Source organism: Phoca vitulina, unplaced genomic scaffold, assembly GCF_004348235.1.
Source record: "Phoca vitulina isolate PV1807 unplaced genomic scaffold, GSC_HSeal_1.0 scaffold3, whole genome shotgun sequence".
NCBI lineage: Eukaryota > Metazoa > Chordata > Mammalia > Carnivora > Phocidae > Phoca > Phoca vitulina.
In genome coordinates this window covers 26,118,517-26,139,810 of record NW_022589706.1, presented here as the reverse complement: position 1 = coordinate 26,139,810, position 21,294 = coordinate 26,118,517, and the positions used below count along the sequence as shown (strand labels likewise).

At 42.7% G+C, this 21,294-nt stretch overlaps 1 protein-coding gene across 3 annotated transcripts in view; it reads right to left on the bottom strand.

Annotated features, from left to right (window-relative positions):
• CUNH4orf19 (chromosome unknown C4orf19 homolog) overlaps positions 1-21,294 on the bottom strand; it is an 81,549-nt gene that overhangs the window by 15,799 nt on the left and 44,456 nt on the right. Inside the window, exons 2-3 of one of the 3 annotated variants that reach the window (XM_032400169.1) lie at positions 4,610-4,659; positions 4,213-4,391 (exon numbers count right to left, since the gene is read on the bottom strand). The gene's annotated coding sequence lies outside the window, so the exon portion shown is untranslated. Of the gene's footprint in view, positions 1-4,212; positions 4,569-4,609; positions 4,660-21,294 lie in introns of those variants that run through there. The other 2 variants (XM_032400168.1, XM_032400170.1) reach the window with 2 other exon arrangements.

Sequence of the window (21,294 nt, the reverse complement as noted above, 5' to 3'; positions counted from 1 at the left end):
GATGCTGCTTTGAGGCCCACACTTCGAGAACCGGTGCTTTACTGCCGTACGGATACCAAGGCAGGCCAGGCCTCTTCATTTTGGTCAGAAACTCATCCCCGTCATCACTGTTCCCAATTCCATCCCCAACTGGGGCAGTTTTCCAATCTTCTTAAGTTTCTAAAAACTTTGTTTTTCAGAATTTGCGTTTAAACACTTTCTAAATTATATTCGGTCTATTATTCATCTCTATGGGGGCTGTAATGGACAAGTTAAAATAACCAAGTGTCTAGAAATATGGGATCCACTTGAACCTCCTAATGTTCACTAGTTGGGAAATAACTGGAACAAATCTACGACACGGGGCTGGCGCACTGCCCGTCTCTCCTGCTGGCTCCCTGTCCTGGGCAGCGCGACGGGGAGGAGCCCCTGTCCTCTGCATCCGGGTGGGTCCCAGCAATGGAAGGTGCTGGCGGAAGAGCAGAGGCGGAAGATGGGAGAAGCCGGGGTATTTCTCCCCCGTCTCTCTCGCTGCTCGGACAGTATCCCGTCCATCCTGGCACTGGCCGTACCTCCCTCACAGCCCTCCACGGCTCCAGCTGCTGCCCCAGCATCCGGTTCTGCACCTCCCCCTGCGGTGCTCCTGCCTTCCTGCCTTGACCACCTCTGTGCTGCCCCACGGTTGGTTTCCCAGCTCTGCCAATATCTGCATAACCCGCTGACTCTAATTGTCCTCTGTTTGAAAGGAGAGGTTCCTGTTTCTGAGCCTAATACAAACAGTATCCTGGTCAAAGGCCTTCTCGCTACGCTACTAAAGAATATACGGCAACAGTATTGGACTCTGCAAAAGCTGGTATTCTCGACCGTACATGTTGTTGATTGCTGCGCCCCTGACACAGGGCGGGCCATGGGGGATGTCAGTGGTGGTTGGGGAAGGGACTGAAGCCCCTCCATCACCTCCATCAAGTTCTCTTCCCTTTCTCACCACAAATCAGTCTGTTTGCTATACAATGTAACTTCCTTACAAGTCTCCTATCTTCCCTTCCCAAGCTCTCAAGCCCCTCCTATATCTACATAGGGGTATTCTAAAACTGCCATTGGAGAAGGAATCAGGGCATAAGGACCTTCATGCTATTTTTAGTAATCTCACGGAAATACTCAACATCACTGATGGGTGTGGGTGCTGGTGATTAATAAATAAGCTTATAGATGGTTCTTTACGGCTGGTAAAATAAGGAAGTTGTTCCCTATTATTAGTATAGGCACTGGGCCATATTGACCCATTCCCCATCATCAATATAGTGTCAGGAAGCTGATTTGTAATATGCCCCTAAATGCTTCAGTGAAGCTCCAAGTCAATAGCTTAAGACAAATATCTAAAACTCTTAGCGGTGGTAATCCAGATATCCCCCTGTAGTTATTAAAGTGCTTTTGAAGTATATGTTGAGGAACTCAATGCAGATTATCACAGACAGCTCTGAGGAGAAAGTGACTGGGACCATATATAGATCTCAACTAATATCTACATAATCTCATTGAAAATAACAGATTTTCATCAATCATATGGAATTAGATGTTTTTCCCAAATTCTGCTCCTTGGGTAGAATCTTGTTGGCTGATGAGCCAATAGACCATGCCATTGAAAACCAAACCAAGTGTGCTATTCAGGAATAATCACCGCGGCACCAAGATTCAAACTCTACTGAAGATGGGGGGCGGGGAGACCATGACCTTCTGAATGGCTTTTACTTTCCAAGAATTTGAACAAGTGCATTTTGGAGCATCTTCAGATAATAGAAGTATAGTTTATTCGAGAAGATTTTAAAAATCTGAAATGAAGATGATGTGTTTTCATTTAACATGTGCAGTTCTCTGTCTTTCTCATGTGCGATCAGGGGACCCCCTTCCGGCATACTCTTGACCACCATGGTAATGGTATCATCGGACAAAACTCATCTCGACTCAGTTTGCTGGGCTCATCTACTGACCTTGGTTCAAGCTGCATAGGAAGGTCAGCATCACCCTTCTTTAGTAGGGTATCTGCTTGGAAACATAAGAGATGCCCTTGGCATTAGCACATGGTTGCTTTCATTTTCCTGGCCACATTACCAGAAGGACCGGTCAAAGAACATGTATAAAATCATAAAGGGGGTCTAAGAGAAGAGGAGAAAGAACCTGAAAATCCAGTATGCAGATGACAGTCTAGTGATGCAATTATGGGAATGGGCTCTGGAGTCAAAATCTGGATTGGCCTGTTGAAAGCTGGGTGATCTCCAGTGAGCCATTTAACTTCTGAGTTTGCCAGCCATTGGATGGGGAACACAGTAACATGTAATCTCGCAGCATCCCTATTAAGATCATGTGATTTAGGGGCACCTGGGTGGCTCAGTCGGCTAAGCGTCTGCCTTCAGCTCAGGTCATGATCTCAGGGTTGAGCCCCCGAGTCTGCCTCTCCCTCTCCTTCTGCTCCTCCCCCTGCTCATACTCTCTCTCGCACTCTCTCAAATAAATAAAATCTTAAAAAAAAAAAAAAATCACATGATTGAAACATGGTGATGGGCCTGGCGGAGTGTGCCTGGCAAGCAGGAGGTTCTTAAATGTTGACTGCTCTCACGTTCATGGTCATTGTCTGTGAGAAGATTCTTGAACTACGGGCTGCTATTTGTGTTTAGACACTGTGAACAAAATTTCTGAGTGATGTTCTGACCGAATCCTCCCTGGAGGTGCATGGGAATCAGGGCGCATCTCCAACACACAGTATGCCTCATATTCGGGAAATAGCTTTATTTGGGAGTGGGGAGAAGTCTGGAAGAAACGTGAAGCATTTAGAAAAAGCTAAGTTCTGGAAATGACGAGGAAGCCTTAGAGGAGGTGATGTGAACCGAAGTTTGTAGGGTACGGCCGGTCTTGTACTTGTACAGATAATGACAGCTTTTAAAGCAAGCATAGCTCAAGGCTAGATGCTTGGATCAACTAGCTTGTGTAAGTCCCAGTATCTTAGAGTGCCCAAACCGCAAAGAATCTTAGAGAACATCCCACTCAGTCACCTCATTTTATAAATGTGCTCCGGACTCAAGGCTGGAAGCATGAACTGGTCAGAGGACAAGAAAAAACAGATGGTCCCGTATTTTAGATGACCTCTCCATACGCAAAACTGAATCCCCAAGGTTTCTTTGAAGTATAGTAAAAATAGTTTGTGCACTTGAAGAGATTGAACATGGTTCTAAGGCCTCAGTTAACCCTCAGCACCTAACTGGGGGCAGCACACTCTGCTAGTTCTTAGGACACAAAGAGACAGAAGATCTCTGCTGTTTGTTAAAGGGCTCGCCACCCATTCAGGCAACATATATTTTCTGAGCACCTATTACATGCCAAGTACTGAATTCAATCTCAGGGATCTGGAAAGAATTTTACAGTCTAGCGAAGGAAAAATGTGTAAGTAACATACAAGCATGGGGCGCCTGAGTGGCTCAGTCGGCTGAGCATCTGCCTTCGGCTCAGGTCATGATCCCAGGGTCCTGGGATCGAGCCTGGCATCGGGCTCCCTGCTCAGCGGGAAGCCTGCTTCTCCCTCTCCCACTCCCCCTGCTTGTGTTCCTGCTCTCGTTATCTCCCTCTGTCAAATAAATAAATAAAATCTTTAAAAAAAAACCCGTATAAGCAGATGACTAGTCTAGTGTTAACACGATTGAAATGCGTCACCCAGTCTTACGTAAGGAGCACCTGAGTAATCTTGGGAAGATTAAGAAAGGCTTGTGGGCAAAGGTGAGCAGATAATGGTGCTGCTGGAGTTCTGAACCACATTCCAGGGGGAAAGCAACATGAAGGCAGGAATGCTGCCTCTTACACTGTCTCTCTTAGACCCACCCTCTTCTCTCCATGTGCACGGCTACTGCTCTGCCCGTAACATTATCCTCCTGTCACCTGCATCCACCCGATACACTGGCCATAGAGAAGTCACGTGGTCTTTTTAGGACACAAATCTTAATCGTATCACTCTCCCTGCCCATAAAACTTTTCAAAGTTGCCCAATGCCCTCAGGATATTTAATAACATTTAATAATGATGATGATGATGATAAAAATATCAAACTTACATACAGCTTCCTAGGTACCTGGTGTTAATCTACTTGCTTTATGGGTCTAATTGATCCCCATTATTTGTGGATTCCATATTTGTTCTAATTCATCTAACCTGCTAAAATTTATTCGCAATCCCCAAATGAATACTCACTGTGCTTCTGCAGCCACTTGTGGACATGGGCCGAGTGGCAAAACGTCTGCGTTGTCTGACGTGCATGTTTCTAGCTAAGCTCAAACAAGGCGAGGATGTTCCGCCATCTTGTTTCAGTTCCTCATAGTGTAAATCTTTCAGTGTGAAGACTTAGTTGGGTCATGCTCATCTCACATGTTCTAGAATTGTATCCCGAAACAACACAAGTAAAAAGGAAATAACGAAATTCTACTCAAACCTGAATGAAGCCAGAAAGAGACAGACCTCAGGGATTGCTCGGTTTACTGGCTTTAATGTTTCGGGCAATAAAAACTGTAGTGAAAGACCAAGTAATAGAAAATTTAATGGAAAATGGAAAGATTGCTTTTCCCAAAGCATAAAGAAGAAAATTGCTTACCTGCTGTGGAGATTGTCCATTAGGTTTCTCTTGAAGTTTAACTTCTCTTCCTGCAACAATAAAAAAGTTGCAAATTGAGTCTCCAAGTTGCCTCCTGTTCCCAGCCAAGTTGCATCTTGACAGTGACAGCAGACAGCATGTCCTGAGGGGTTGCTAGGCAGCGATGTGGGGGAAAGGAGTTCCTGGCCCAGAAAGACAAGTGTCTTGAAACCTGCCAGGTCTGGGTCTGCAGCCCTAGCTGCTGACAACCAGCAATCAATGAACAATCCACCCAAACTTCAGTGTTTTCTTCTATAAAATAACGTTGTAGTGAAATTTAAATGGCGCAACATGTAAGCAGTCTATCACGTGCTGGGCATACTGGAATTGTTCAATAATGGAAAACTACAGTTGTTATTTAATAAACATCACATGACAACACACCTCTTCTCTCCTGGGTGAAGTTTCAACTAAACAGAAAAATAATTCAAGGAATTTGCTTCCTGGAGACATATCAAAGTTTCAATGAATACATGTACAATATTTTAATAAAATACATAATTTAGAAAATAGCTTTGCTTAGTGAAACTAATAATATGTAAGATTTGAGAAAGTAAAGCTAATATTCAGATTTTTACCAACTTCTCTGTGATTATTAGAATAATTCACTTATATATAGACACAACTTTTTCAAGAAATGCTCTTAGCCCATTCCCAAGTAAATCACTTCTTGAAATCATTAATTCTGCCTCAAATTTGTCATGCAATATCAGAATGGTTATATACTTTTGGTAATTCATTTTCATTTTCTTGTCAGCAATGTGTTTTCACTCAGCATTATTTCTTATTGTTTAATAATTTGTTAAAATGGAATACATTGCCCAAATGTCACATGATTCTGTTATTCTTTTTTTTTAAGATTTTATTTTTCTGAGAGAGAGAGAACACGAACAGGGGGAGGGTCAGAGGGAGAAGCAGGCTCCCCACCAAGCAGGGAGCCCGATGCGGGACTCAATCCCAGGACCCTGGGATCATGACCTGAGCCGAAGGCAGATGCTTAACGACTGAGCCACCCAGGTGCCCCATGATTCTGTTATTCTTAGTTTTTACCACAGTGTTCATAATTCAACTCAAATATCACTTGGTAAGGAAGACACGAGAAAGGCAAGCTCTCAGGGAGCTAGCCATCTGGTTGTGGAGGGCAAGGAGACCAGAAGAGGTTACAAATCACTAAAATGTTATGCCGGGTACGAATAACACTATCAGAGGTGTGCAAACAAGAGGCCCGCGGGGTTGGATAGCTGGGGCCAGCAGCACTGAAGCAGGCATTCACTGAAATTTGAGAGAAACCGTGGTAAATGGAAACGTAACGATGGTGAGATGAGGTGGGAGGGCCTTTCAGATAGAGGGAACATGACAAAGAGGAGACCGGAAAGGGTGGAGTATTATTTAGTGAACAAATCATTGAATTCCTGTGTGCCAGGCACCAGGAAACTGCAGTGAATGGGACACCGTGTTGTGTGCCCTATAAAATGACAGCTCTATGTGCAAGACAGGGAATATTCTGGATTGCCTGGTGTTTAAAGAATTTGGAACTTGCCATGTGGTGGTAGACTTGCCATGTGCCAAGTGCATCGTAGGAAGCCAACGGGATGTGGCAGTAGATTGTAGGGACAAAGAGGGGAGGGCTAGAATCAGGATGATTTCATTTTCAATGAAAAATTAAGAACAAAGATGAATATTTCAATAAAGAGTCTGGAAGAAAAAGATGAGGAAATCTCATATAAAGTAGCAAAACAGATAAAGACACAGAAAATCAAATAGAAAAGATGAAAGAAAATTAGAGGACCAGTCCAGGAGGTCCAACATCCAAGTAATAAGAGCTCCAAAAAGAAAGAACAAATAAAAGGAGGGGAGGAATTCATCAACAAAGTAATCTGAGAAAATGTCACATAACTGAAGGAGTTTCCAGATGAAAGCACTCACCAAGTGCCCACCGCAATCAATACACACAGACTCAACACCAAGACACACCATTGTGATATTTCAGAACTGGAATCCTATGCAGGCTTCTAAGAAAGAGAAAACCAGATCATATTCAAAGAGTTGGCGATCAGAATGGGTTTAGACTCCTTAAACACGCACACACCCCATTCTAAACTAGGCCAAGTGACCAATTAAGTGAGAAGGTCGGATAAAGACATTTTCAGATATGAAAGGTCTCAAAAAACTTACCATTCACACTCTTTCCCCTTCTGTGAATGAAACTATTGGAAAACGTAACAAACAAATGAAGGAGTAAACCAAGAGGGGAAAGCAAGGGATATAGGAAACAGGACATTATACACAGGAGAGGGACAAACGTGTCCCCAAGGATGATGGTGGCTGAGATCCCAGAATGCCAGCAGTGGACACAGCCACAAGGACACCTTGTTCAGACTGGACAAGGCAAGAAGGCTCCGGGCAGTTTTCTTTTAAGAGAGGAAATCAATAGAATCACTTAAGGATCCCCTTACATACAATAAGAAAAGAATTTGGGGGTTGAATCAGTGAAGTATGCAGAATACTGAACAAATGAAAAAATGAGCCATTTGTGACCCCAGAGAAAAAGCTAGGTGGGAAGGGAATTATAATTCTCTACTTGGATTGGCTGTGAACAGCATTTACAGAGTTCTAACAGATACTAGATATTCACCAAACTAAAACTGGAGGAGGTACACAGTGGGGATTGGGAACATGTCTTATGTGGGGTAGGGGATGGAAGCTGAATCAACTTCCATAATGGAAGATAATGAAAAGAAAACCAAGACATGGTAAGAGAAGCATTCATCTAGAGAAACAGAGGCAAATAACCCAAACAATCAGCTAAAAAAGTGATTTTCAGAAAAAAGAGGGTTTTCCTTGGAAGAAAGAAAAGTGTGCTCACAAGTGGGCAGTCTGGGCTTCATTTGAAGATGTGGGAATCAGTCTAGTCATAAGAGCAAAATCTCAAGAAAGGGTAAACTGGTAGCAAGCAGTAAAAACGATGCTTTTGAGAAAGTCGAGTCATATCCATTTACTTAGCCTATATCAATTATTCAACATCTGGTACTGTGGGCCAGGCCATGTGCTAGTAGATGATCACAGCAAACTGAATAAGACATAAAGCTTATAACCTAGTGAGGTGGGCAAAACGTAAGTAATTATGACCCAGTGATATGCTAGAGCTTATTATAGGCAAAGGATTATGAAAAAATGTAGGGACCAGCAATCAACGTTTCAGAATATTCTAGAACTGTGTGTCCAATATGGTAACTACTGGCCACATGTGGCTACTTAAATTACTTAAAATTAAATACATTAAATAGAAGTTCAACTCCTTGGTTACACCAGCCAGCCATGTTTCAAGTGCTCAAAAGCTACTACATTGGCCAATGTAGACATAAAACGTGTTCTTCATGGCAGAAAGTTCTATTGGATGGTGCTGATCTAGAGGTTCTTAAATGGTGATTTTTACAGTGTTTCAAGTACATTAAACCCCTGAAGGGATCACATTCCATGGGTCTATTAGTAAATAAAGCTTTGCAGAGCTTGATATTTAACCAGCTAAGTTATCTGAACATGGAAAGGAATTTTTACTCTGTTAGAAGTTTAGTTTTCAACTGGAGCCACTTGGGGAGCTAGTAAATGGTATTTCTTACATGTCCTGATCCTGTTTGACCACGCACAGATGTTGGGAGCAAATGCTGCTGGTGACCAGACTGTGAGTCTTTGGGAAAACACTTTTGCTTGGCAGAAGGAGGGAAAAGTTCTGGAGAACACAGAAACTCCCGAGTTTGAACTTTGGCACCACTACTTGTTAGATTGGTGGCCTCGAGCACATCTCTCAACCCCTCTGGGCCTTTGCTTTTTTAGATGTGAGGAGCATAAAGAAAGCATGGATCAGGATAAGCGGGTGGCAGAAGCACAAAGATGGCAGCCTCCATTCTTCTCACTGTTCTTAATCTCCAACAGGCACTAAGCAGGCTGCTGAGGAGGGCCCCACATTGGAGAAGAGGGCTGGCTCTCCTCATTTCATCGCATCACTACCCTGTTTCCTGGCTTTTGTTAAAGGATCGATCATTGACCAGGAAGGAAGTACCTATAATAGGAAGGGGAATTTCTGTTCGAAGCAGGGCAAAGAGAAGGAGGAGGAAGGGCACTGACATTTATCAAAAGCCCAGGACATACCAGACCCAGTGGCATGTACTGTATGTCCTTCTAAAAATCCTCCCAAGGTCTAGGAGAGTGGAAGGATGTGAGGAAGGGGGCTGGAAGCGAAGGCTTGTGGGTGTTGGAAAGACAGCATGGTGGGACATAAACCCACCAGGGATGGGCCGCAGTTCCGTGGGGAGGGACTGACTGCCATGTTAAGGGCCCACCTGATGAGACCTTCAGTTCATAGTAACAAGCGGGGGCAGCGTGTTGGACTCACTGGTGGGCCCAGAGCAGAGGTGGCAAGTAGAGGTAGCTGAGGTGAGCTGAGCCAGCCCGTCTCTTAGCCGCAGACGGGTCTTTGCTCAGAGTTTTTACTACGTGGGGGACAGTCCATCCCTGTTATCTTCTTTAACTTCCATGAAGAGAAAAACAAAGTTGCTTTCCAAGTGGAGTTAAACTCTAAATATGATAAGCCTGAGTTGGCACCAACACGGGTTGCAAGAATTAACTTTTCCTGGTAATTTGTAAGTGCGTTCAGGTCTGTTTTCGGGTTTTCTTTTAAGGGTTTTCCCTACCCCCACCCCCAGGCAGGGCCAATATCTGAATAGAAAGAAAAGATCTCCAGCTGGGCTCCTTTCTTCGAACAAGCTTTGCAAGCTTTGCAACATCTTCCTTGGATGCAATTCAGCTGGGGGCCTTCCCTGTGTTCCAGAGGAATTTCTGCGTCCTCACACAGGGGCCCTTTGTTGTCTGAGGTTATGAGAAGTTAACCAGGACTTCGCACAAGGAAATATCTTTTCCTTGTGTGAAGCAGTGATCAAAGAGGAATGTCATTTAAACCAAAAACAAAAAACCAAAAAACCGAAAAGAAAACAAAAACCAACAAAAAACGACACCAAAACAAAAAAGCAAAAAAAAAACCCCACACCAAAACCATGATTTATATCTAGAATCTCTACAGAAAAAAGACCTGAGTTACCTCAGTAAAGCACAATCATCTACGTATAGAGTGTAAAATTAACTCATCTATTGATGGATTGTAAAGCTTAGTCCTTGGTACAAATTCTAGGTACTATTTTTAAGTATAAAAACTTTTTTTTTCTTTTGCATCTGTTCTGCTCACAAATATCTCCAATCCTTCCAAATGCTTTAAGAAGTTTTTCATTAAAAAATGAGATGTACTTTTGTATTTATACATATTCATATAATGTACATATATAAAAATAGATATAATGACACACAGACATATAAGCACACAAAATTTGGGAAGAGTGCAAAAAAATGTTAGCAATAATCATAGCAACCTAACCCTGTGTTACGTGTTCATTTTCTCCCCCAGGATTTTAGTTTATGTCCATTTACAGACTGATTTTACACAATATATAAATAACTTCACGCCCTGTTTTCACTGAACATTTTGTTTCTAGCCTTTCTCATGACAACACATAACGTCCATAATGATTGTTTTAAATGGTGCAAATCATTCCGAGAGCGACCCTCAGCCAGTTAATTAAACATTCTTCTCCAACACTTAACATTTCTGGAACTTTCCATTTTTGGTAAAGTCACCCTCCTTGCAGTTTCCAAGTTTAAAGTCTACAGTGCTGACTATAAGCATGACATAATTATAATGTGTGAGATGATTTTGATTTTCCTTGCCTTTCCTTTTTAAAACTGTCTTCTGATCCGAGGCAAAGATGACCCCATAGGACCCAGCGGTTAGAGGCCAGCCAGGAAACTGTGTCTACGTTCAGAACCAGGAAATGCTGGCTCCACAAGGCATCACTACTATTCAGATTCAGAAGTCCAGGAAAAGAGCAAGAAAAATCAGCCCAGCAATGACCTGTCCCAGGCAGAAATCCTCCTTTCCCCAACAGTTAAAGACGCTGCACACAACACACCCCAGGAGTCTGACTCCTACTAAGTTAATCTCTTCCTTCTCTGCACACAAGCTCTCCCCCAGGGGGGCAGGAAGGTATGGCCCTCTTAGCCGCAGGGCCCCAGAATGGCTCACAGTCCTGTAAATCTGTAGGTGGGCGCGCCAATGCCCTTTGGAGACTATGTTTGCTATTTATTTATTTTTTTTTTAATTTTTTTTTTTTAAAGATTTTATTTATTTATTTGAGAGAGAGAATGAGAGACAGAGAGCACGAGAGGGAAGAGGGCAGAGGGAGAAGCAGACCCCCTGCTGAGCAGGGAGCCCGACGTGGGACTCGATCCCAGGACTCTAGGATCATGACCCGAGCCGAAGGCAGTCGCCCAACCAACTGAGCCACCCAGGCGCCCCTATGTTTGCTATTTATAAAGTCCTATTCCGTCTTAATTGTCTCACATTTGTGGCATAAGAGATTTGTCTCAGATGTGCAAACCATCTCACACGTGTTCATTTACGAAGGGCAGGTGAAGGGAGCAGGGGAGGCTGGAGGGAGGCAGAGCCCTGGGGCCACGTCACCTCAGCCTAGTGCTGTCAGTTCCTGCGTGAATGGGAGCCCAGGGCAGTGGTGGCCACAACACTCTTCCCTGGGCCCTGGCAGGCAGTGTTTGAAATCAACGGATTTTCAAAACCCAGACTTGGGGCTCAGGATGGATCTGATGCGTGCAAGTGTGTGTCCGTGCGCACGTGCACGCGGAGGTAATGTAATGATGCCGACACTTGAGCATCCATTACGTGTTTGATACGATACACCCACTACCTCATTTTCTTCCCAGCAAGTCTGTGAAATAGGTATTACGAGCTCCATTTTATGAATAGCAAACTTAACTAACTCACATAAGGTTTCGCAACCGGCACATGGTGAGGCAAAGATTTAGAGTTTAAGCTTTTTTCATTGACACCTTGGAGTCTTTCACATGACGGGATGAACGCAACCAAGCCTAGTATTGTGGACATAGGCAGGGAATATGGGATATAGGAGGGCAATTTACTTGGGCTTCCCATTCATGAAGGGTCTCAGATATAGACTCTTGACAAGTATCTCCAAGTACATGCCCCGATCTACACTGACAGGATTGAAAGAAGACAATATTCATCACACAGCTTTGAACTTCAGTCTCATTTTTCCATAATAGATCACTTGTAGCTCCTTACGAACTAATACTTTAATAGGAAAATTCTATCACCTCTATGCATGTGTACAATATCGCACATTTGTACATGTAAGCATTTAAAATATTAATTTTTCTAACCCTGTTTTGTCATTATTTTAGTACTTTAATATATTGAGAGCCTCCAAAATAACAAAAAAGTAATCCAGGCTTCTTTCAATGTCTGAGAGACCTTGATCTGATCCTATAGTTCTAGAAAAACCAGGTTGTATGTTCACCATTAAGTATAATGCAAAAGTAAGTATCAGGGACAGATTTCTGAGCAGTTATATTAAGGAACATTCTTGGGGGTGGGGGTCACCTCTCACCTCTTGTAGAGACTCCACTATTTGTGATTCCTTAAGTATCTGTATTTTAAGAAATCTTAAGAGCTGATATCTCACGGATGACACACTTTACATGGGCGCAGGTAAGCAATCAATCACAGTAGCTATTATTATGATGCCACCGGTCCTCCAGCTTCTGGGCCTTTTCTTTCTCGTGTAGGCAGGCAAGAACCCTGCTGCCCAGAATCCATCACTCTCTGCAGAGCTGTCCTGTCACACCATGAGTCCCCGAGACTACATGCTTTAATAGGAGGAACTTGAACATGTCCGTTAAGTTGTCCCTTAAATGTCTTCCATTCTAGAGCGAGATTTGTAAAGGATTTTGACACTCTGGTTAAACTAATTAGTGTTAGCAGAGACAGAGAGAGAGAGAGAGAGAGAACAAATGGCTATGAATAAAGATGAAAGTTAAAATCACAGCATTTGTGGGGCGAGAAGCCCCTGAGAAAATATTAATCTAACCCACATGTATTACAGACTGGGAGCTGAAGCCCCGAGAAGCTAAGTGGCCACCGGGACTAGTTTTGCTAAACCATGCTGCTGTCCTTGTACAGATCTGGAGCAGGGATTAGGCCACCTCTTGTCGGTAAATAAAATTTTATTGGAATACAGCTACGCCCATTCATTTACGAGATGTCTGGGGCTGCCTTGTGCTACACAGCAAAGAGCTGATATTTGCCACACACGTTGTTTGACCTGCAAAGACTAACGTATTTATTATCTGGCCCTCTCCAGAAAAAGTGCTGACTCTAGGCTACAGGTAAACAAAGTCCGTGAGGCGGAACCAAAGGATGTCAGCAACCGTGTGAGTGAACTTGGACGTGGATCTTTGGAGGCCTGCCAACAGGCACCTGAGGAGCTTGGAAACAGATTCTCCAGCTCCAGTCCGGCCCGGAGATGACCACAGCTCTGTCTGACAGCTTGCCTACAACCTCATGACAGACCTTGAGCCAGAGATGCCCCGTTAAGCGGTGCCTGGGTTCCCAACCCACAAAGACTGTGAGAGACCAAACGTTTCTTGTTTTAAGGTGCTAGTTTTGGGGCAATCTGTTACACAGCAATAGATAACTAATACAATTGCATCTTTTTGGTTGGGCTCACCCCTTTCCAGGTGAGTGAAATTCTATCTCCAAGGTCAAAGTCTCATCATGATCTGCTCTGTGGGGACTTTTGGACCCTCTGTCCCCAACTCCAAATGGAACCACATCAATGTACTGTGCCAACTGCTCACTCCAAGTCTATCCCATACCATGTGGTCAGAATCTGATTAGTGCCTAGTAATTAGAATAGAATAATAATAATAATACTTATTTATTGAGTGCTTACTATCTGTCAAGCATTTTATGTACATTATCTCATTTTACCCTTATAAGGATCCTAGGAGGTAGTACTTTTTTTTTTTTTAAGATTTTATTTATTTTTTTTGACACAGAGACACAGCGAGAGAGGGAACACAAGCAGGGGAGTGGGAGAGGGAGAAGCAGGCTTCCCGCTGAACAGGGAGCCCGATGCGGGGCTCGATCCCAGGACTCTGGGATCTTGACCTGAACCGAAGGAAGACGCTTAACGACTGAGCCACCCAGGTGCCCCGAGGTAGTACTATTTTAAAGCCCATTTAATAATAAGGGAAAAAGCAAGTTAAAGAGGTTAAGGAACTTGCCTTATACTATCCGGACAGTAAGTGACAGCACCAGGATTCGAGCTCTGACAGATCCTGAAGCTGCCACACTCTACCGCCTGGGACTCAGAGTCCCAGGATACGTGGCTCCCGTCTTGGCACCACCATGTTTAACTGTGGACTCGGCAAAGTCGCTCATGGAGAGGAAACCAACTTCCTCACCCATAAAGCACTGACGATGATGATGATGCCCCTTTCCTATTTCTCAAGGCTATTGTGAGGAAAAGCACCTGTCCTAAAATAATGATTTTCAGTTCACGGTAAACATGGAATCAAAACAAAGTGATTTACTGATCTTTTGACCAAACACCCCTTGGCTGTGGCAGACCTGAGAGAAGATCAGGAAAACAAGCAGAGGTGGACAGAGGTGAGAGGGTATTTAAGGAAAGAGCCTGAGGGAAGGGAAAAGGGACACTGAAATCCATTTCCTACCCCTTTTCCACTACCTGTTCTTCCCTGTTCTGCTCTTGGTATCACTGCGGCTCCCCACCCCATCTGCAGAAATCCCCTAAACAATGGTGGCTCCCAGATCAATGAGAAGAAATCCTCAATTACTTAAAAAACATCTCATACTTTTATACTGTGGGAGTTGGTTTTTTTTTTTTTTAGATTTTATTTATTTATTTGTCAGAGAGGGAGAGAATGAGCACACAAGCAGGGGGAGCGGCAGGCTCCCCACTGAGCAGAGACACCCCCCCCCCATGCAGGACTCGATCCCAGGACCCCCTAACCGACTGAGCCACCCAGGCATCCTGTCCACTGTGGGAGTTTTTACTAAGACTACATATGAGCTCCTTCTTTCCTGGAAAGCCCTCCTTATATTACCTGACTGACTCCGACTTCTCACTCCATCTCAGCCTCTTCCAGAAAGGAAAGTGTCCTGGATCCCTCCAGGCTGGATTAGATGCTCGGGTTTTTAACTCTCACTGCAGGCTCTGCACCTCTCACACAAGACTCTGAATTTTTCACAGTTGAATCCTCAGTATGTGGAAAAGTGCCTGACATACAACAGGCATTCGATTGATTTTAGGTGAATAAAGGAACGGATTTTCACCAGCTTCATGGCCGTTCTTTGCTAGAATGCAAATTCCATAAGGTAGAAGGTACTCAATAAATATTTGTTAAATGACTGACCCTAAAAATCTGGCCTCATCCTATTAGATTCAGGACAGTATGGTCAGATGAAAGAAAGCAGAGTTCAGAGAAGGGCTTCAAGGCTAAGAAGACACCTGTCTCTGGTCAAGGCCCCTACTGTGGCCACACTAGAACAGATGCCCAGAATCTTCCTGGACATGGGCTCTTGTGACTTAAATTCTTCATGATGTCATGAATGAACCAGTGGGGTTCATTCATCCTCTAGGACGAGTATTATCTATTATGTATGTATGTATGTACCTATCTATTATCTATTACAAATATCTAGTTGTATCTATCTATCTAGACTGCAGCCAATGACCTTGGATTTCAATTGTATGTTTCTTGGACCAGTGAGATTCAAAAGTTTAAAAAAAAAAAAAGATTGTTACTTCTGTATGGACTACTTTATTCATCTTGCTTCCTTCAATGTCACCAAAACAAACATCCAAGCTCTCAACCAACAAAATCCCAAGAGACAACCAACAAAATCCCAAGAGAACTTTGTCAGGGTTTCTTTTCAGCATCATTTCTGATGAATTAGGTAAAACAGACGTCCCAAGAAAATAAAGAACCTGATGTATTCTTAATAAAACCAGAAAAAAAAATCCTGCCTAATAATCATCAGCAAAATGTGCACTGTAAGTATTTTCCACCATTACTTGGCAATCGCCTACTTTTCTAAGGGAACCAAGAATTCTGGAGACAGGATCTGTCTCCATTAAGATGACTGTTCAAACCTAAGTTGTATTTATATTGCCCAGTTATTTTTATCCCTTCTACTCCAGCATTCCTAATCCTATATAAGAAATTTTCCACGAAATATTGGAAGGGTCCCTAGTTGTTTTTTATTTCCTTCCTTCCTCTCCTTTCTACCTACCTACCTTCCATCGTTCATTTCTTTTCATTAACGTTAGATGTTCATAATAGTAAGGTGAAAAGGATGACAATTCTCAAAATTTTGCATATTACAGTTTGCTCAAAGAAAATATGGTTTGGTCAAAGAAAAATTGCTTATTTATAAGCTAAAATAGGCAGGACAGCCCCACCTTCTATAGCGTGGAATGTAATGCAGAAACCCAGTTTGTGGAAACGGTCCAAAACCAATTAAAGTAGATTTAAGTAACGAGAATATAAAAATATGTGTGACAATCCACAGATCTCTAGAGTATTTCTAGAGAGTGGTACAGGGTAGAAGTAAAACAAAACCAGAAATTGATAAGCTCTTAACCTACTTTTAATTCACTCAACTATGTAAATATGAGACCGCCTTAAATTCTCATTTTTTCCCCATCCTTAGTGTTTCCTTAGCGTGATACACTAACATGCAATGTATATTAGCTTATCATCTTTGGGGGTAAAAATCCTACTGCTTCAGCCAGAGATAGCTGGAAACGGACCCTATTATTAACCTTCATTAGCCAAAAAAAGGTACGTGTACACTCAGCAACAAAATGCATGACATTTCAGGAGACACTCATCTGTGCCCTGGTTTGGGGTATAGTTTAAAGAATTCCTGACAGTCTTCTCTTTTGGTGGTAGATAGATGCAGAACATTCAATACCAGGAGTCGGCATGCGTGTTAGCGTCTCTTTTTTAACAGCAGTGTAAAAAGCTGTGTAAGTATTTCAATGATGTCCAACAGGGTGTCAGTGTGCCAGGGTAAGGCATGAATTTTACTCTCTGCTTCTGGCAGCGGCAAGTTCGCAGACCAGTGGTCCCCACGGGCAGTGGTGTGCTGGCAGGCAGCGAGCAACTGGTTCCATAGGAAAACATGTTTATCATTAAAAAAAAAAAAAAAAGGATGTGTACAGCACAGTTTGTAAATAACAATAAAACAATCCTCTCTATTACAAATTCTATGTAGGCCATTGGCTTTCACAGAATGCTTTAACGGGATTTTGCCAGACTCTTCTACCAGGAGTTAAACTAGGGTTACAACTGACAATTATAGTTTTAATATGAATGTTAGTTGATAGAATGATTTAAGTTGATGAGTTAAGACAAAAGTGAAACAAGGAACACATGTGTGGGAATGTCACTGGGCTGTTCATGACACGAGCAAATTCTTTTCTGAATTGGATAGTTTTTGAATATCGGACGAAAAACGTCTTCAGGATTTTTTGTGTTTTTCCCAAGTCACAGCTACAGACTCAGCAAAGTTCCACATTTCATCTGAGTTAACATTTTCTTTATCATATTCTTAAGTGTAGTCAAGCAACAGAACATTACGTTGAGCCCTGAGTTAGAGTATTTGCTCCTGTCCACGGCGTAGATGCTCCAGTGGCTGATGTCAAGACACCATGTTAGGTCAGCGAACACAGAGCTGGAAAGAGATGTAAGCTGCACACCATTCTGCAGTGTTTCTACCATGCAGACACAAGAGAAGTCCCAATAAATATCCCCAACAGCACAGAAAACAGGAAAATAATTTGGAAGCGATGAGTTTTGAGTACTTGTTAATTTTGTCTTCAACGTAAGTTAATTATACTTTAGTACAATTTAATTTTTAATACCATCTCACAGAACTTCCCAAATCCGACAGCCAGCCCTGGCTGGCTCCAGCACAAGGTTTCAGGGTTCTGAGCCTGAAGGGCAAATGCGTTTCTCAGACAATTTTCCCTCAGCCACACACCACTAACCTCCAATTAACAGTCACCCCAAGACCCAACTTCCCCTGCGATGAGTTAATCCGTCTCCGGAAGGGGATGTCTGGCTTAAGTTCCCAGGAGAATATTAACATTTAGTGAGAGAGAAAATGCCTTCAAGTAAGTGATGTGCCTTTGAGACAGTACTCAGTTTCCTCACCTGTGGAATGGGGGCAGCACTGTGCTTAGGGCTGTTCTATGGCTCAGAGCTAACGCTCCCGAAGCTCCTGAACGCTGCTTCAATGACAGCAGATGCGGACTGACTACGTGTTGATCGTTCAGATGAGGGCAGAAAAGATCCCTTTTCTGGACACACCTGGGTCCGTCAGGCAAGCTGCTTCCTTTCCAACAGAGAAGCAATTTTCAAATGTGATTGAGGGAAAAGGGAGCTTGAGAACAAGCCCAGTCATGGTCAGATTTCTCGAGTTTGTGGAAGACTGTTACCTGGCTCCCAAGGATCACTACATTCATCGCTTCCCTGGAAATACCGAAGAAAGTGAAGGCAAGTTTGTAACCAGAGAGTTTTAGCAAGGACCCAAAGAACCCAAAGCGTAACCTTTTTTTTTTTTTTTTTTTAACATTTTATTTATTTGAGAGAGAGAGAGAGAGAAAGAGCCCGAGCCTGAGCAGGAGGGAGGGGCAGAGGGAGAGGGAGAAGCAGGCTCCCCGCCGAGCAGGAAGCCCAGCACGGGGCTCGATCCCAGGACCCCGGGATCATGACCTGAGCCAAAGGCAGACAAGGCAGACACTTAACCAACTGAGCCACCCAGGCGCCCCCAAAGGGTAACTTCTGACAGTATTTTAGGTCAGAATCATGGGCTAGAAGTTAGGACGACTCCTTTGTCGCCTGTGAAATCAACACAGACAGTGGTCTGGGAGCATCCTGTTTAGATAAAAGATAAAATCTTTTAAAGAGTTCTTGACACTTCGAAAAGTATGGTGCCCTAGAACATTTATCTCCAGCTTCTTTAGATCCTTTCTTTACCTCTTTGGTTTTTTTCCCATTAAAGCAGACATTTAAAAAGCAAAGTGAAACAGTACAAATATAATAAGGCTCATATTTTTAAATATATGGATTCAGGGTGATAATACCTATCTTACAGGTTGGTTGTATTCAACAAACTAAAGGATTTATTTTATTTTTATTTTTTATTTTTTTAAAAGATTTTTATTTATGTGACAGAGAGAGACATAGCGAGAGACGGAACACAATCAAGGGGAGTGGGAGAGGGAGAAGCAGGCTTCCCGCAGAGCAGGGAGCCCGACGTGGGGCTCGATCCCAGGACCCTGGTATCATGACCCGAGCTGAAGGCAGACGCTTAACGACTGAGCCGCCCAGGTGCCCCTGAACTAAAGGATTTAGTGCATGGAATGCATGTGGCACATTTGGGCAGTGGGGGAGCAATACACCTAATGGCAGCTGTTGGATGTAGCACACTGCACTCTTCCCTCCTTTCAAAATCTATTTAAGATTAACGATGGAGGGGGGGGCAGGGTTTGGGGGGCAGGGCACAGACAAAACACCTATGAAGAGGCCAGCTTCCTCCTGTCTTCTACATGGTTGGGTGAGCAGGTTGAATTGGCTCCATTTTTTTTCCCCCTCTCTAAAAGACGGTTATTTTCTTCCAAGAATAAAAAGAACAGCCCCACTTGTGATAGTTATTAACCAGATCAAATCTCAAGGAAGTCAGAGATTCTAAAATCTCGCTTGTCCTGTTATTTATCTACATTTATAAGCTCGATTCTTTATTCTGGATTTCAGGGACACATAGGATTGACAAGTCACAGGCAATTTCGGCAAATACAAAGCGTTTCAAGCACAGAAGGTATAATCGAGCAACTGGGAGTCAGCATTGCCTTCTGATATATTTATGGTACCAATAATACATGATCATATGGTTGGGGAGGAAATACACAGGAAGGGTACATGTGAGCCTCAAAGCTAGAAATATTAAAAAAGAATTAAATTAAAAAGATTACTCTTTATCTATAATAAATATATTTACGTGGCATGTTATTGAAGACAGTTTGATAATGGGTGCTGGGGAAATCAGAGAATTTAGCCTAGAAACATTTTAAGGTATAAAGACTCCAGGTGACATATTGTTAAGTTTAGCATTACTCAAACTCAGAGAGTTCCAGATTTCCAGAGCTGTTAAATCGTCCCATTTCATAAAAACTCAAGCTAGGTTCCTGGGTAGAAAACATTCTAAATGGAAAAAAATTTTCAAAGTATGATAACCCAAATATGTTAGAAGTAAAATCTCAAACCATGAGCACTGAACCAGATTACCTACACTGAATTTTTGAAATAATACTAAAATGAATGTGTGTACGTGTGTGTGTATTTCTACGTACAAACTAAAACTGAAACAAAGTAGGAAGTTTTTCTCTCCTGGTGGAGTTTACATAACGTACACTAAGGCTAAAACTGTGCATGAGAACAGTTCCTTCAACTACGGTATTTTTAAATTTGAATACGTACTGCTGTATGGTTTTATGTGACTTTGGAAGGAACGCAAAGTACATTTATGGGATCAGTCTTTCTAATTCCATTTCAAACTCTTCCTTCCCCAAACGAATGGGCTGCATTCCTGCGTAGGAGAACGCTGCAGTAAATCAATATGGGCTTCTTCCTCTCTCGGACCAATTGCAAGAAACGGTTTTGTGTTTTTTTCTGAAGCATTTTCTTACCTCACCGGGCTTCTGACCTCATCAGACCTATACTGGGGTTGTGCTGCTGATTCTTCTCCTTTCTTTGTGTCAGAGGTGCCCCAAAAGCTTACATCCCAAGGCTAAAATCCCAGCAGGTCCTTAGGACTTCACACAGTTGTGCAATGGTTAAAAAGCAAACGGAAAATCCAGCCCTGAGCCCTCTCGGCTGGGGTGTGGCTTCAGGTCGGCTGCCGGGCTGATGGCTATTGCTTAACAAAACCAAACACGCAGCGCTGCCTGAGGCCAGGTGTGGGGATTACATATTAAAAAGAAGGACCTATATACCTCCCATGAAATCCCTTTAATCGATGCTCTTTGGGGTCAAACATTACAGTGCTTTTCAACTGTTAGCATTCCAGTACCTGGAATAAAGACAAACCAAGCCCTAACTTCTGTCTCCCAGGGATCAATGATCGATGCGATTAAATTTGGTGGAAAAGGACAAACTCAATTAAAAAAATTCTGAGGCGAAACCAAATATTACCATTTATATTTAGATATTATGTTTCAGCTTATCGCCTGATGAAGCTTAACATATCTTGGAACCCAGGCTGCGAATTGACCTAAAAAGAAAACCATACAAAATATATATAACATTTCCATTACTCATTGCAATCCTAAATTGCATGGAATGATTTCAAGTGAGCCGGGCAGTGTTTTAAATGTCATTAGGTTTTTAGCCCACTGAGGCACTTTAGAATTTCAAAGCAAATACAGACATCTCAGGCCCAAATATTTTATAAGATACTGCTGTAGATTTTAATCATTAAAAAGTATTTATTCTACACCCACATGTACCTATATGTATCTAGCACTGTGATAGCCATTGTGGAAAAATAAAAAAGTACATGTATGACCCACTCTTTCCAAGAATTTCATAATGTGATTAAGAAACCAAATCCAACACATGAAGCAGTATGACGG